At 36.1% G+C, this 17,987-nt stretch overlaps 1 long non-coding RNA gene across 3 annotated transcripts; it reads left to right on the plus strand.

The window, feature by feature from the left end:
• Positions 1–5,101: 5,101 nt before the first annotated feature.
• LOC145284016 (uncharacterized) lies at positions 5,102–13,718 on the plus strand. 3 transcript variants are annotated; one of them, XR_013868779.1, is made up of 6 exons: positions 5,102–7,293; positions 7,548–8,048; positions 8,134–8,163; positions 8,303–10,496; positions 10,630–10,703; positions 13,455–13,718. It is a non-coding gene; the product is annotated as an uncharacterized LOC145284016 (long non-coding RNA). The 3 variants fall into 3 exon arrangements; XR_013868780.1 differs by having other exon boundaries at positions 10,639–10,703; XR_013868778.1 differs by having other exon boundaries at positions 5,869–7,293; positions 8,303–10,703.
• The last annotated feature ends 4,269 nt before the right edge of the window (positions 13,719–17,987 follow it).

A 17,987-nucleotide genomic window follows, 5' to 3' on the forward strand; every position in this document is an offset into this window, starting at 1 on the left:
TCGGGACCAACACCACTAGCTGGTAATTGAGACCTGCTTTTGCTGGTTTTTTGCATGCGTTTTTTCTTCGTTCCGGTCTCTTCCCTCTAGAGACAGGGGATGGTCTAATTTCTCCACACTTAATTGCCTGAGCAGCACTGACCTGCCAGGCCCAAACTTTATCTATCTTCGCTGCTCTCCCAGTGGATCGAGCAGACAGGGCTCTCTTTCTCGCTTCCGTTGGGGTAAGTTAGTGGGTAGGGTGACGTGGGGTAGGGCGGGTGCTTCGTTTCTGCTCCCCTCTGTGGGCAGGGATTCCTATCCCCTCTCTCTCTTAATTGCGACGCGGCACTCTGGCCCGCTAGCACCCACTGCGTCTTTCTTCTCTGCTCTCCCCCCCTCGCGGGGGGATCTGAGCTGCTAACCCGACATCCCCGTGAGGGGAAGTCAAAAACTCTAATTTCTTCAAAGTCCGCTCCTCCCCCTCCATTCCCCTGGGTTTTCTTTTCCCCCACTACACTTTGGTCTGCGTCAGCGACCAGTGCAACCGCCACGATGCCAGGCAGGAGGGGTACGTTACCCCAAATGCGCAAGATTTATTAATAAATAATAAACTAGACAAAATACTTTGAGAAATTCGCTCAATATATGTTAACGTGACATAACTTGACATATATTGGGTGGTTTTTTAATAGTATTTTGTCTAGTTTATTATTTATAACACCTTTCCCCGAACTTACCGTGTTAAAGAGACAGTCGGTCGCCATTTAGAATTTTCCAATACATCGGTAAACACTGTATTCTTTTCGAGCTGAATAAACATGTTAAACTGAATAAAAACACGAAAATTATATCCAGTTTGGTAGAAAAGTAATTTATCTTGCCTTTGATAACATTTATTTGTTATATATTTGTTTATTGACAACTTTTTCGAATCTACGTGTACAGTAATACAAACCCTATAATTATTTCATGTCATTAAACGAAAAAAAAAAAGAACAGATACTACACGTTTCCTTTTTTTACAGATATCATTGTCAAATAAAATGTATATTTATTTATAATTTGTTGTATTTTTAATAGTTTGCTGCAAACTTTAAATCGAGTATTAATCTTCTGTTTGAGAATGTGTTAAATTATCGATGGTTTTATATTGTATTTTTTTATTTATTTATAATTTTATTTCAGCATTTATTTAATATAGAATAACCACGTCGCTTATTTAATCATAAATAAAAAAAAAATAAAAAAAATTATTCTATAAAAAGCATTTTCATTCCAAAATACTGAAATCGCCATTAAATAACCTGGAAAAGGGTTGATATGGCGTATAAGCAAAAGCCAGACTAAGAAATCAAGGGCAGATAATCGGAAATCTTGATTGTCTCCCTTGAAGAACTTGTCTCACGGAAGTTCACGAGTGTTGTGGTCGGCGTTACGGAAATTACCGACCGTTTACTCATTTTATTTGTTTAAATAATATTATATGTAGACTTTCACCTAACAAATTAAATAAGAAGACGTTAATTTAGATTTAAATTAAAAATATTTCTCTGTCTGTCTGTCTATCTATCTATCTAGCTGTACTGTATCTCTCCAACTACATCCTCTGTCTGTCTGTCTCTTTAACCTCGCATCGGCTCTCTGCTTGGTTCCTTATTTCAGCCCACCAAATTAGTTCAGTTTTTTTATATTTTTTTTTTATTCATAATTTGATTTCAGTATTTATTTAATATAGAATAACCGAGTGTGTATTAGTACTGGACACATAGATTCGAAACAGTTGTCAAAAAACAAATATATAACAAATAAATGTTATCAAAGGCAAGATAAATTACTTTTTTACCAAACTGTATATAATTTTCGTGTTTTTATTAAATTAAACATGTTTATTCAGCTCGAAAAAACAGTGTTTACCGATATATTGGAAAATTCAAAATGGCGACCGACTCTATCTTTAACACGGTAAGTTCGGAAAAAGATGTAATAAATAATAAACCAGACAAAATACTGTTAGAAATTCGCTCAATATATGTTAACGTGACATAACTTGACATATATTGGGTGGTTTTTTAATAGTATTTTGTCTAGTTTATTATTGATAACACCTTTTCCCGAACTTACCGTGTTAAAGAGACAGTCGGTCGCCATTTAGAATTTTCCAATACATCGGTAAACACTGTATGCTTTTCGAGCTGAATAAACATGTTAAATTGAATAAAAACACGAAAATTATATCCAGTTTGGTAGAAAAGTAATTTATCTTGCCTTTGATAACATTTATTTGTTATATATTTGTTTATTGACAACTTTTTCGAATCTATGTGTACAGTAATACAAACCCTATAATTATTTCATGTCATTAAACGAAAAAAAAAAAAGAACAGATACTACACGTTTCCTTTTTTTACAGATATCATTGTCAAATAAAATGTATATTTATTTATAATTTGTTGTATTTTTAATCGTTTGCTGCAAACTTTAAATCGAGTATTAATCTTCTGTTTGAGAATATGTGTTAAATTATCGATGGTTTTATATTGTATTTTTTTATTTATTTATAATTTTATTTCAGCATTTATTTAATATAGAATAACCACGTCGCTTATTTAATCATAAATAAAAAAAAAATAAAAAAAATTATTCTATAAAAAGCATTTTCATTCCAAAATACTGAAATCGCCATTAAATAACCTGGAAAAGGGTTGATATGGCGTATAAGCAAAAGCCAGACTAAGAAATCAAGGGCAGATAATCGGAAATCTTGATTGTCTCCCTTGAAGAACTTGTCTCACGGAAGTTCACGAGTGTTGTGGTCGGCGTTACGGAAATTACCGACCGTTTACTCATTTTATTTGTTTAAATAATATTATATGTAGACTTTCACCTAACAAATTAAATAAGAAGACGTTAATTTAGATTTAAATTAAAAATATTTCTCTGTCTGTCTGTCTATCTATCTATCTAGCTGTACTGTATCTCTCCAACTACATCCTCTGTCTGTCTGTCTCTTTAACCTCGCATCGGCTCTCTGCTTGGTTCCTTATTTCAGCCCACCAAATTAGTTCAGTTTTTTTATATTTTTTTTTTATTCATAATTTGATTTCAGTATTTATTTAATATAGAATAACCGAGTGTGTATTAGTACTGGACACATAGATTCGAAACAGTTGTCAAAAAACAAATATATAACAAATAAATGTTATCAAAGGCAAGATAAATTACTTTTTTACCAAACTGTATATAATTTTCGTGTTTTTATTAAATTAAACATGTTTATTCAGCTCGAAAAAACAGTGTTTACCGATATATTGGAAAATTCAAAATGGCGACCGACTCTATCTTTAACACGGTAAGTTCGGAAAAAGATGTAATAAATAATAAACCAGACAAAATACTGTTAGAAATTCGCTCAATATATGTTAACGTGACATAACTTGACATATATTGGGTGGTTTTTTAATAGTATTTTGTCTAGTTTATTATTTATAACACCTTTTCCCGAACTTACCGTGTTAAAGAGACAGTCGGTCGCCATTTAGAATTTTCCAATACATCGGTAAACACTGTATGCTTTTCGAGCTGAATAAACATGTTAAATTGAATAAAAACACGAAAATTATATCCAGTTTGGTAGAAAAGTAATTTATCTTGCCTTTGATAACATTTATTTGTTATATATTTGTTTATTGACAACTTTTTCGAATCTATGTGTACAGTAATACAAACCCTATAATTATTTCATGTCATTAAACGAAAAAAAAAAAAGAACAGATACTACACGTTTCCTTTTTTTACAGATATCATTGTCAAATAAAATGTATATTTATTTATAATTTGTTGTATTTTTAATCGTTTGCTGCAAACTTTAAATCGAGTATTAATCTTCTGTTTGAGAATATGTGTTAAATTATCGATGGTTTTATATTGTATTTTTTTATTTATTTATAATTTTATTTCAGCATTTATTTAATATAGAATAACCACGTCGCTTATTTAATCATAAATAAAAAAAAATAAAAAAAATTATTCTATAAAAAGCATTTTCATTCCAAAATACTGAAATCGCCATTAAATAACCTGGAAAAGGGTTGATATGGCGTATAAGCAAAAGCCAGACTAAGAAATCAAGGGCAGATAATCGGAAATCTTGATTGTCTCCCTTGAAGAACTTGTCTCCACGGAATTTCACGAGTGTTGTGGTCGGCGTTACGGAAATTACCGACCGTTTACTCATTTTATTTGTTTAAATAATATTATATGTAGACTTTCACCTAACAAATTAAATAAGAAGACGTTAATTTAGATTTAAATTAAAAATATTTCTCTGTCTGTCTGTCTGTCTGTCTATCTATCTAGCTGTACTGTATCTCTCCAACTACATCCTCTGTCTGTCTGTCTCTTTAACCTCGCATCGGCTCTCTGCTTGGTTCCTTATTTCAGCCCACCAAATTAGTTCAGTTTTTTTATATTTTTTTTTATTCATAATTTGATTTCAGTATTTATTTAATATAGAATAACCGGGTGTGTATTAGTACTGGACACATAGATTCGAAACAGTTGTCAAAAAACAAATATATAACAAATAAATGTTATCAAAGGCAAGATAAATTACTTTTTTACCAAACTGTATATAATTTTCGTGTTTTTATTAAATTAAACATGTTTATTCAGCTCGAAAAAACAGTGTTTACCGATATATTGGAAAATTCAAAATGGCGACCGACTCTATCTTTAACACGGTAAGTTCGGAAAAAGATGTAATAAATAATAAACTAGACAAAATACTTTTAGAAATTCGCTCAATATATGTTACCGTGACATAACTTGACATATATTCGGTGGTTTTTTAATAGTATTTGGTCTAGTTTATTATTTATAACACCTTTTCCCGAACTTACCGTGTTAAAGAGAGAATCGGTCGCCATTTCGAATTGATATTTAAAAAAAAAAAAAAAAAAAAAAGAATCCTAGCTACTGAGTTGTAGTCGACAATCGTAACATATCCCAAAATTACGAAAATGCAATCATTAAAGAATTTCCTAATTTTTTGTTTATTACAACAACATTGCAAGAGTAAGATTAGTAAATGTGGATGTGTATTTTCCCCCCTAAAGTCCAACCCTATCCTCACCGTGGTAGGGGGGTGTAACGTTGTAGTTGAACAACAACTACACGGCTAAATGGGCTCTGGCAAAACAAAATCCAGGAAATGACGTCCGTCATCTGGTCGTCTTTTTATACGCTTGCATGTGGCGAGCAAAGAAGACGTGTTAAGGAAGGAGCAGGCTGAAAGGAGAACATTCCCCGAACAAAAAAAGAAAAATGGGCCTTACCCTATCCCTTTCCCTTATCCTAACCCTAACCCCTCCCGTTTGCTTCCAAGGCCCCATTTGAGCGTGTTCTCCTCCGCAGGCCTGCTTCTCCAAGTTTCCCCGACTTTGCAGGTAACTGGTTTGGAGGCTTTCTAAATCTTTTTTATCAGTGTCGGGGTGTTGAGTCCACACTTCCAGCTCAACAAATACCTGCAGTGCAAGGTGCGCTTCTCCGAATTTCCCCGAAGAGGGAGCGACACGTGCTCGTGTTTCTACTGTGTAATGCATGCGTGCCTCCACTTGACTACGGATGACTAGAGTAATACTAAAATAGTTTGTGTGTGCTCACAAGCTGCTTGAAGGGCGCTGGTAATATTATTCCTACTATCTATCAACTACGAGCTGGGGCGGTAATGCAATGATGGACCTCCGATTAATAATATCCGATACGATAGTAGGAATGGCAGTTTTGTGAGCTTTCATAGGCTCTTCCACATTCACGCACAATCTTGTGGTATCTCTCTAGGAATCCTGTTGGGTAGAGAGAACAAGAAGTCCCTTCCCTCGTTTTGGAAGGTTGTTCGCAGCAACGCTTGTTTTATATGGTGCCCTCTTTAGGGAGTTCAACACCTTGTTGTACGGAACCCGATCAAAATCCAGTTAATGATGGCATGAGTTTGTTGCGTCCGTCATCTGGTCGTCTTTTTATACGCTTGCATGTGGCGAGCAGAAAAGACGTGCTCGAGCAGGCTGGAAGGAGAACACTCCCCCGAAAGAGAAAAATGGGCCTCCCTCTCTCCCGTGTGCTTCCATCAAGGCCCAAATTGTGTGTGTTCTCCTTCGCAGGCCTGGTCCTCCAACTTTCCTCGACTTTGCAGGTAACTAATCTGGAGCTTTTCTAAAGCTCTTTTCTCAGTGTCGAGGTGTTGAGTCAACTCCCAGCTCAACAAATACCTGCAGCGCAAGGTGCGCTTTTCCGAATTCCCCCGAAGAGGGAGCGACACGTGCTCGTGTTTCTACTATGTAATTCACGCGTGCCTCCACTCGACTACGGACGACTAGAGTAATACTGCTATTAGTTTGCGTGTGCTCACAAGCTGCTTGAAGGGCGCTGGTAATATTATTCCTACTATCTATCAACTACGAGCTGGGGCGGTAATGCAATGATGGACCTCCGATTAATAATATCCGATACGATAGTAGGAATGGCAGTTTTGTGAGCTTTCATAGGCTCTTCCACATTCACGCACAATCTAGTGGTATCTCTCTAGGAATCCTGTTGGGTAGAGAGAACAAAAAGTCCCTTCCCTCGTTTTGGAAGGTTGTTCACAGCAACGCTTGTTTTATATGGTGACCTCTTTAGGTAGTTCAACACCTTGCTCTCCTTGACTCTTCTCATTGTCGAGGTTCTGAGTCCGGTTCCAGGTGTACAAATAGGTGCAAGTCTGGATAGGGAATCTCCCCAAGTGGGTGAGCCTACGCTCTTTCTTATCAGGCGACACGTGCTCGTGTTACTACATAATGCATGCATGGCTCCATTCGACCAGGAACGACTAGAGTAATACTACCATTAGTTTGTGTGTTCTCACAAGCTGCCTGAAGGGCGCTGGTAATATTATTCCTACTATCTATCAACTACGAGCTGGGGCGGTAATGCAATGATGGACCTCCGATTAATAATATCCGATACGATAGTAGGAATGGCAGTTTTGTGAGTTTTCATAGGCTCTTCCACATTCACGCACAATCTAGTGGTATCTCTCTAGGAATCGTGTTGAGTAGAGAGAACACTTCCGTTTTCTGCTCCGCCTTTTATTCCGAGTAGAAACCGCCTTTTTCGGAGGATGTTCGTAGCAATGCATGTTTTATGTAGCGCTCCACTTTGGGGAGATCATCACCTACCTGCCCAAACTGTCCTTTCCTGTACGGTACCTGGTAACTAGTGGATTCCACCCTTTCCCTCCTTTTTCAGTTTGATGGCGACCACGACCAGCCAGAGGTGAGTAAAGCATCAAGCGTTTCTTCTTTTCGGTTTCAGTTTTTGTAATTGACAAGTTTAATTTTCCTCTTTTGTATTACTGCAGCTTCTAGTTAGAATCAGCATAAGTCCTCAGTTAAGTATTTCTTTCGTTGTGTTGCTAGTGATTAAAACGAATGCCTTTCTGCTTATATTTCCTTTAACCACATTTAGCAAGTCTAACCAAAAATATTCACCCATGCTTGATCATAACCAGAATTATTTTTCTGTTACAGGTATTTTATTTTATTACTACATAATGCATGCATGGCTCCATTCGACCAGGAACGACTAGAGTAATACTACCATTAGTTTGCGTGTGCTCACAAGCTGCTTGAAGGGCGCTGGTAATATTATTCTTACTATCTATCAACTACGAGCTGGGGCGGTAATGCAATGATGGACCTCCGAGTTACAATATCCGATACGATAGTAGGAATGGCAGTTTTGTGAGCTTTCATCGCCTCTTCCTCATTCACGCACAATCTCGTGGTATCTCTCTAGGAATCGTGTTGAGCAGAGAGAACACTTCCGTTTTCTGCTCCGCCTTTTATTCCGAGTAGAAACCGCCTTTTTCGGAGGATGTTCGTAGCAATGCATGTTTTATGTAGCGCTCCACTTTGGGGAGATCATCACCTACCTGGCCAGACTGTCCTTTCCTGTACGAAACCTGGTAACGAGTGGATTCCACCCTTTTCCTCGTTTTTCAGTTTGATGGTGACCACGACTAGCCAGAGGTGAGTAAAGCATCAAGCGTTTCTTCTTTTCGATTTCAGTTTTTGTAATTGACAAGTTTAATTTTCCTCTTTTCCATTACTGCAGCTTCTAGTTAGAATCGGCACAAGTCCTCAGGTAAGTATTTCTTTCGTTGTGTTGCTAGTGATTAAAACGAATTCCTTTCTGCTTATATTTCCTTTAACCAACTTTTGCAAGTCTAACCAAAAATAATCACCCATGCTTGATCATAGCCAGAATTATTTTTCTCTTACAGGTATTTTATTTTATTACTACATAATGCATGCATGGCTCCATTCGACCAGGAACGACTAGAGTAATACTACAATTAGTGTGCGTGTGCTCACAAGCTGCTTGAAGGGCGCTGGTAATATTATTCCTACTATCTATCAACTACGAGCTGGGGCGGTAATGCAATGATGGACCTCCGATTAGTAATATCCGATACGATAGTAGGAATGGCAGTTTTGTGAGCTTTCATAGGCTCTTCCACATTCACGCACAATCTTGTGGTATCTCTCTAGGAATCCTGTTGGGTAGAGAGAACAAAAAGTCCCTTCCCTCGTTTTGGAAGGTTGTTCGCAGCAACGCTTGTTTTATATGGTGCCCTCTATAGGGAGTTCAACACCTTGTTGTACGGAACCCGATCAAAATCCAGTTAATGATGGCATGAGTTTGTTGCGTCCGTCATCTGGTCGTCTTTTTATACGCTTGCATGTGGCGAGCAGAAAAGACGTGCTCGAGCAGGCTGGAAGGAGAACACTCCCCCGAATGAGAAAAATGGGCCTCCCTCTCTCCCGTGTGCTTCCATCAAGGCCCAAATTGTGTGTGTTCTCCTTCGCAGGCCTGGTCCTCCAACTTTCCTCGACTTTGCAGGTAACTAATCTGGAGCTTTTCTAAAGCTCTTTTCTCAGTGTCGAGGTGTTGAGTCAACTCCCAGCTCAACAAATACCTGCAGCGCAAGGTGCGCTTTTCCGAATTCCCCCGAAGAGGGAGCGACACGTGCTCGTGTTTCTACTATGTAATTCACGCGTGCCTCCACTCGACTACGGACCACTAGAGTAATACTGCTCTTAGTTTGCGTGTGCTCACAAGCTGCTTGAAGGGCGCTGGTAATATTATTCCTACTATCTATCAACTACGAGCTGGGGCGGTAATGCAATGATGGACCTCCGATTAATAATATCCGATACGATAGTAGGAATGGCAGTTTTGTGAGCTTACATAGGCTCTTCCACATTCACGCACAATCTAGTGGTATCTCTCTAGGAATCCTGTTGGGTAGAGAGAACAAAAAGTCCCTTCCCTCGTTTTGGAAGGTTGTTCACAGCAACGCTTGTTTTATATGGTGACCTCTTTAGGTAGTTCAACACCTTGCTCTCCTTGACTCTTCTCATTGTCGAGGTTCTGAGTCCGGTTCCAGGTGTACAAATAGGTGCAAGTCTGGATAGGAAATCTCCCCAAGTGGGTGAGCCTACGCTCTTTCTTATCAGGCGACACGTGCTCGTGTTACTACATAATGCATGCATGGCTCCATTCGACCAGGAACGACTAGAGTAATACTACCATTAGTTTGTGTGTTCTCACAAGCTGCCTGAAGGGCGCTGGTAATATTATTCCTACTATCTATCAACTACGAGCTGGGGCGGTAATGCAATGATGGACCTCCGATTAATAATATCCGATACGATAGTAGGAATGGCAGTTTTGTGAGCTTTCATAGGCTCTTCCACATTCACGCACAATCTAGTGGTATCTCTCTAGGAATCGTGTTGAGTAGAGAGAACACTTCCGTTTTCTGCTCCGCCTTTTATTCCGAGTAGAAACCGCCTTTTTCGGAGGATGTTCGTAGCAATGCATGTTTTATGTAGCGCTCCACTTTGGGGAGATCATCGCCTACCTGCCCAAACTGTCCTTTCCTGTACGGTACCTGGTAACGAGTGGATTCCACCCTTTCCCTCCTTTTTTAGTTTGATGGCGACCACGACTAGCCAGAGGTGAATAAAGCATCAAGCGTTTCTTCTTTTCGGTTTCAGTTTTTGTAATTGACAAGTTTAATTTTCCTCTTTTGTATTACTGCAGCTTCTAGTTAGAATCAGCACAAGTCCTCAGGTAAGTATTTCTTTCGTTGTGTTGCTAGTGATTAAAACGAATTCCTTTCTGCTTATATTTCCTTTAACCACATTTAGCAAGTCTAACCGAAAATATTCACCCATGCTTGTTGATCATAACCAAAATTATTTTTCTGTTACAGGTATTTTATTATAATAAAAATTAACAAAATAATTTACATACACTCAGTAAAATGCAATGTACTAAAGTAACATAAATAAAACAAAAACAAAATGTAAAAATAATAATGCAAAATACAACTAGTTATTACAGGTTTCAACAGCAACAGCCATGACCCTGTCATCCCAATATTGGATGCAGTTCCAGAAAGTCATAAAGTAAGTATTGATATCTTCTTCTAATTATAATTTTTTAAAAAAAGAAAATTTCACAAAAAATAAAATACTGTGATCTAAAGGAAAATAAACTGAAAAAAAAAAATGTAAAAATAATAATGCAAAATACAACTAGTTATTACAGGTTTCAACAGCAACAGCCATGACCCTGTCATCCCAATATTGGATGCAGTTCCAGAAAGTCATAAAGTAAGTATTGTTATTTCCTAATTATAATTTCCAAAAAAATAATTTCATAAAAATAAAATGCTATGAAATCCCCATCCCCATCTTGGAAGCAGTTCCAGAAATTCCTAAAGTAAGTAATAATATATATTTTTTTTTTTATAAGCAACTCCAACTTCCCATCGAATTCATAAAGGTTTCATTTATTGTATCAATGTGTCTTGGTGGTGCTGCAACAACTACCTTGATTTATTTCTAATTTTCTAGTGATTGTTGAGACTTCAGGACTCTAAACCACCTTTTCAGCACTTGTTTTGTACCAGCTGCTGAATTTGCTTTGTTTTAGATGGGTTTCAGTTAATTTCTTAATTTACTTGATTTCTTTTTTGTCTAATGACTTTTGATGATTCCAGCTTCTAATTGGCCCTTTCTTTTCTTGTTCTCCAGTACCGTTGAACATTACTCGCTTTTTTCGCACCAGATAAATTTCGCTAATTTCTTTTTTCTCTTTTTGTTCCAGACTTTATCCTGTCTATTAACTTTTATTCTCTTTCTAGTTCTCTTGCAGCGTTGAACATTACTTGTTTTTGACTTATTTTTACTAGTGAGTGTTGAGACTTGAAGATTGTAAAAGAGCATTTCTTTACAGCACCTGATAAATGGCGTCCTATTTACTTGATTTCTTTTTTGCCTAATGACTTTTGATGATTCCAGCTTCTAATTGACCCTTTCTTTTCTTGTTCTCCAGTACCGTTGAACATTACTCACTGTTTTCGCACCTGATAAATTTTGCTAATTTCTTTTTTTCTCTTTTTGTTCCAGACTTTATCCTGTCTATTAACTTTTATTCTCTTTCTATTTCTCTAGTTCTCTTGCAGCGTTGAACATTACTTGTTTTTTTTTACTTATTTTTACCATACGCACAGATTTGGTAAAGTTGGCCGAAAACAATTATATATAACATTTCTTCAGTTTGAACTCATTTTTGCCGAGAGAGATAGGTTTCCTTGTTCATGTGGATTTGCCTAAAGTAAAGTATGTAAATGCATGAACAATATGCTTTGTAATTACATACAAATATTTACATTACTATTTTTTTTTTTTTTTATTTTTTTTTTATTACATTTTCACCCCAAACAAGGCACTTTGCCACTATCAGGGGGAAACATCTACTGGGGTACTATGTAGGGATTTGGGCAGGGAGGTGTTGGTTCACGTTGCACTTGAACTTATGCATGTCAGTACAGTTGGGGAAGCAGTGACCTGGAATGGAATTCCAAATTCTAGCAGTTCTGGGGAAGAAACTACTGGAGTAGAAAGATCTTTTAAATGTAGGGATCTCTACAGTGTGGGGGTGGGATTTTGCAGCTTGTCGGGTCTGTCAAGGGTGTTTACGTTGTGGGGGCACAAGTGCTTGCACTTCATCAGAGCATTCACCATTATAATACTTGTAGAACAGGCAGAGGGATGCAACGTTTCGACGATGGGACAGAGGCTGAAGCTTAGATGCCAGTTTAGGGCCTATCAGATTTGCGACTCTCTTTTGAACCCTGTCAAGGAGCGAGAGACTAGTAGCCGATGCACCAGCCCAAATATGACAGCAATACTCCATACATGGGCGAATAGTGGCCTTGTTGGAGAGGTACAGGATACTTTCGGGTGTTAGAAGTTTTCTAGCACGGTAGAGAGAGAGCCCACCTTCCTCGCAGCGGCCCTGGCAATGCTCTCGATGTAATTGTTCCAGCTATAATTATCATTTTCATTATGGATCAGTAATATAATTTTACTACTGTTAATATATTCTAATAAATTATAATATATTAAATAACTATAAAAACTAAAACTAATAATTAAAAACAAAAAAATCATGATTAGATACTAAAACATAACTTATAAATTAGCACTAAATTAAATTATAACCGATCAAATAATAAACACTAAACCTCGACATAAATGTAAATATCAAAATGTTAAATTGTATAAATACTGAAAGATTAAACACTAATACTAAAATAATACTTTAAAACCAAAAATATACCAGAGAATAAGTGATAAGCTGTTCTAAAAATAAACTTATTACTAGTAAAAATATATTGCTGATCCATATAAGAAAATGATAATAATAATGGCATATTAAAAATTAGCAATTATTAGATTAACAATTGCGCTCAAATTCGAGTTTGCCCTTTACACGCCTTTGCAGTAATATTTATGCCCCCAAACTGGAAAATGTGGCTGATTACTTGGACCTCAAAGTTCTAAACTAGCATAATTGTCTGGCATCTCAGTACTTTGTACAACAAAACTAGCATTTTAGCCCTGGGAGTTTGGGGGTTTTGTGTTGAGCCAAACAACGAAAAACGCGTGGTAGCAGGGAGGAAGGCTAGAACCCGTTACGTGTTTGCGTGTAGGACCACTGGCAGTGACGTAGGTTTAAATTAAAGCTAGAGAAAATAAAGCACGGCATGACTTACAAATACATCGTGGATTAAAGTAACCCCTAGCTATTTGTCGCGTGAAGTAATAATTACACTTATATATATTTTTCCTTTATTTTTAACTTTGACACATTAACCATTATTGATTAAGGGTCATATGAATTTATTACGTTAGATCCATGGCCAAGGAAACTATATCTAACATTTCAATGGTTTATACTCAAAGTTGTACACTTTCACATTTATAGATATATCCATTTCAAAATTACTCGGACTTGTAACGACATGATTCCATTTCCGTTGGATTAAAACTTGTCTCTTTTTTCTTTTTTATAAGCAACCAGCCGAAACTTCTCCCAGAAGAAGACCACTCCCACCCGAAATTTCTACAAGAACAGGATAGCCGCCGCCACTTCAGGGTCCTGGATATGACCTTAAACTGTATCCGATGGTAAAGCTCCATAAGCGGGCTTGGGGAGTGTGGAGCCACCCTTTAATTACCATTGCTCCCAGGTCCACTCTGACCCGGAGTGGTAGTACCTGTTAGGGTCCCCACTGTGGGTTACATATGTTTCTTCTAATAAACATTTAAAAACTATAAGTCTATTTTCTGTGTTATCTATTTGTTATACATCATGTTTATTGATATCTGGTAAACGATTTATAAGCCCCAAAGTTAATTGTGATATTCGTTTTCAGCATACTCGAAAAGATTAAAAAAATCGACATAGAATTACATATCAAATATAAAAAAAAAAAGAAGCTAACCCTGACCCCCAACCCTAATCCATCCTAGAGACAATTTTATCAAAGAGGAGCAGCATGAATATCAGCAATAATGTATGCAAAAAAAAATTACTTAATATTGGTTTGAACTATAAAGAACTCTGCACTTGGTGAGTTTTCGTCATTTTTGGATATATTACTATTTTCGGCATGACAATTAAATACTTAATATTGGTTTTGTCTTTAAACGATACTTAAAGTCAAACAGCATTTTTGAAGTAGTTTTTAACAAACATACAAATTACTTTGAACTATAAAGAACTCTGCACTTGTAGAGTTTTCGTAATTTTTGGATATATTACTATTTTCGACATGACAAGTAACTACATATGGAGGTTGTTGGGGACTTTCTTTTAATATGCAGGGAGACGACGGTCTCATGACAGTCACCTCGGTCTTGTTCTAATTTGAGCCTGAACACTTATGTTCCAAAGTAAATAAACGCTTTAAAATAAGTTAAAACAAAAAGAACTTCTCAGATATTAATCAAGGCAGATAATTAAAGTCAGAGTTACCTTTAGGAAACCATATGAAAATATACTCACAAATATATGTGTATATATATATATACATATAGATGTGTGTGCTTTCTCAAGGGAGATAATAAAAATAAGAGTTATCTACCTTTAAAAAACCATATGAAAATGTACTAACATATATATATATATATATATATATATATATATATATATGTATGTATGGCGATTAAGCTACACTGAATATTCGGCGTTTCATCCACTATAGGATTCGTCAGGCTAACGAATCCTATAGTGGATGAAACGCCGAATATTCAGTGTAGCTTAATCGCCATATATATTTCATAAATTACAAACGAGCTCTACTAACGTATTGAGCAGTTTTGAAGTAAATACTTAAAGTTTACGCATAAATCTATACTTTCGTATATTAATTTTATATGAGTAAATGAAGTAGTTGTAACTTCTTAATTTACTCACCTAAATTTAATATATAAAAATATAATATATAAAATTTTATATATAAAAAATATAATATATAAAATTCGTTTTCAGCATTCCTGACCAAATTGAGGGTTGGCCCCTTTCATATGCCGCCTGTACAAATGGTCACCAGTGATTTACATGTCAAAATACACGCATTAATAAAACTAGCTCCAAAACTATTTGTCTCTGCTAATTTTCCTTGCGATATTCGTTTTCAGCATACCTGAACAAATTGAGGGTTGGCCCCTTTCATATGCTGCCTGTTCAAACATGGTCGCCAGTGATTTACATTTCAAAATACACGCATTAATAAAACTAGCTCCAAAACTATTTGTCTCAGCTAATTTTCCTTGCGATATTCGTTTTCAGCATACCTGAACAAATTGAGGGTTGGCCCCTTTCATACGCCGCCTGTTAAAACTGTCCAAACATGGTCGCCAGTGATTTACAATTCAAAATACACGCATTAATAAAACTTGCTCGAAAACTATTTGTCTCAGTTAATTTTCCTTGCGATATTCGTTTTCAGCATACCTGAATGAGAGGTAGATTCTATAGACCAAGGCAAGTCAACGTGTATTCAATTGAAAATTTCTAAGTCCTAACAAGAGGGGACATAGGTATAGACTTAAAATATCACTTAAATAAACCACTCTATAGATTGATGTGATATTTGGAATATGCTGTAACATTGATAAAGACAAACTAAGGAACAGTTACGTCATAGACACAAGAAAATATACATATAATTATAATAGGAAAAAAAACAAAAACCTTCAAAAGTATATGCATCCTATGCAGTTATGCTACCGTGCCGAAATAAAAACGGTATTATTTAGAAATCTATTCTTTGTATTCTAACATTGTAATCAAGTTGTCGTGAAACTTGAATTTCAAATGAAAATACGAAAGAACAAAACAAAAACGGAAATGCAAACACAAAAACACGGTAACATAAATGCATAATTACTAATTATGTCTTTCTGGCTTTAGATCAAAACGTAGTAACTGTTTTTTTCTGTTTTTTTTTTAATAAAAATTAGTACATTTTTTTAATAGGTAGTTGTTTTATCAGATTGGAATCCATGTTATTAGGTTGAAATGGGCGCTTCTACACTATTGGGACGAGATTTTGGAAATGTAGGAGGCGACTTAATGCAACAATTGATGTTGAATTCGAAAGTGATTTTGAAGCCTTTAAACTGTCATTAATAATAATAAAACAGATACTACACTTTGAATTATTTGCTAATAATTTAAAAAAAATATTTTCATTAACAGATACTACACATTGATCGTTTATTTTATTTGATTTGATGTATTTTATTTTTATTTATTTTTTATTGATCTTATTTTTATTTAACATTTGATGTTTTGGTGTTGTATTACTGTACACATAGATTCGAAAAAGTTGTAATAAAAACAAATATATAACACATAAATGTTATCAAAGGCAAGATAAGTTACTTTTCTACCCAACTGGATATATTTTTCGTGTTTTTATTCAATATAACATGTTTATTCAGCCGTAAGTTTGGGAAAAGGTGTTATAAATAAAAACCCAGATAAAATACTGTAAAAACTCGCTCAATATATGTTACCGTGACATAGGTTGACATATATTCGGCGGGTTTTTAATAGTATTGTGTATAGTTTTTGTTATTTATAACACCTTTTCCCAAACTTACCGTGTTAAAGAAAGAATCAGACGCCATTTTGAATGTTCCAATACATCGGTAAACACTATGTTTTTCGAGCTGAATAAACATGTTACATTGAATAAAAACACAAAAAGTATATCCAGTTTGGTAGAAAAGTAACTTATCTTGCCTTTTGATACCATTTATTTGTTATATATTTGTTTTTTGACAACTTTTTCGAATCTATGTGTACAGTAATACAAACCCGATGTTTTTTTTTATTAAATTGTTAGGTGACTGTACGGAATAGTTACAAAACGCCTTCCTCTCCCCATTTAAAGAACGACTTTCGGAATGCCCCTCCCCCCAATCTCTCCATGTTAAGAACGGCTTTCTAGATTGTGAGGTGTTTTTTTTTCAGAAAGCCGTTCTTATCATGGAGAGATTGGAGGTGTTAATACAAGTTAAATTGAATTTTTATCATATCTTCTGCTTATTAAATTATTGGACAGAATAGTTAACATGATCCTCTCTACATTAAGAATGGCTTTCTTAACTTATAAGGTAACGATTTCTTAAAAGATTACAATTAAATTAAAAAAAACCGTTATTTTTACGACCCGAAAGAGGGAGGCAGTGGGAGGGGGGTGGGAAATTGGCCCGTTGAAATAAAATTCGTTAAATTTCAAATTCGCTTGACACCTATGAGACCCACCCGTCCCCACCTCATGACAGTTTTTAACGTAAAGTGTTGGTGTGTATTTGTGTGTACGTGTGTGTGTGTGTATGTGTGTGTTTATGTTTTTTTGACGACATGTAATCTATGTCATTTAACTTCCGTTTGACCCCGGCACGAGTGCAGACACGTGCGGAGTGTGTGTGTGTGTGTGTGTGTGTGTGTGTGTGTTTGTGTGTGTGTGTGTGTGTGTTGGTGTGTGTGTGTGTTGGTGTGTGTGGAAGTTTTATTGTTTTATTACTTTCATAATTTCTCTCTTTCCGTCTTTCTCTCCCCCCTCTCTCTCTCTCTCTCTCTCTTTCTCTCTCTCTTTCTCTCTCTCTTATTCTCTCTCTCTCTCTCTCTCTCTCTCTCTCTCTCTCTCGCAATTTTCTTTTTGTAATGTATTGTATTTTAATTAAAAAAATATTGTTGGATCGAGCATCCTACATTATGAGATGAAAAAAAAAAAAATTCAATTTTTACCCCAAACAAGGCACAGTGCCACTTTAAAGTACTATCGGGGACATAAGTTGCAGGGGTATTATGAAGGGAGATGAGTGGAAAGATGCCAGTTTACATTACACTTGAACTTCTGTATGCCAGTACAGTTGGGAAAGCAGAATCCCAAAAGCGAGTTTCAAAGTCTAGCAGTTCTGGGGGAAAACTATTGGAGTGGAAGGCTTTCTTATACCTAGAGATCTCTACTGTGAAGAGGTGAGATTTAGCTGCTTGTCAGGTTCGTCGGGGTGTTCACACCGAGGGGG

The sequence above is a fragment of the Euprymna scolopes genome, chromosome 8, assembly GCF_053919585.1.
Source record: "Euprymna scolopes isolate OS-2025 chromosome 8, ASM5391958v1, whole genome shotgun sequence".
Classification (NCBI taxonomy): Eukaryota; Metazoa; Mollusca; class Cephalopoda; order Sepiida; family Sepiolidae; genus Euprymna; species Euprymna scolopes.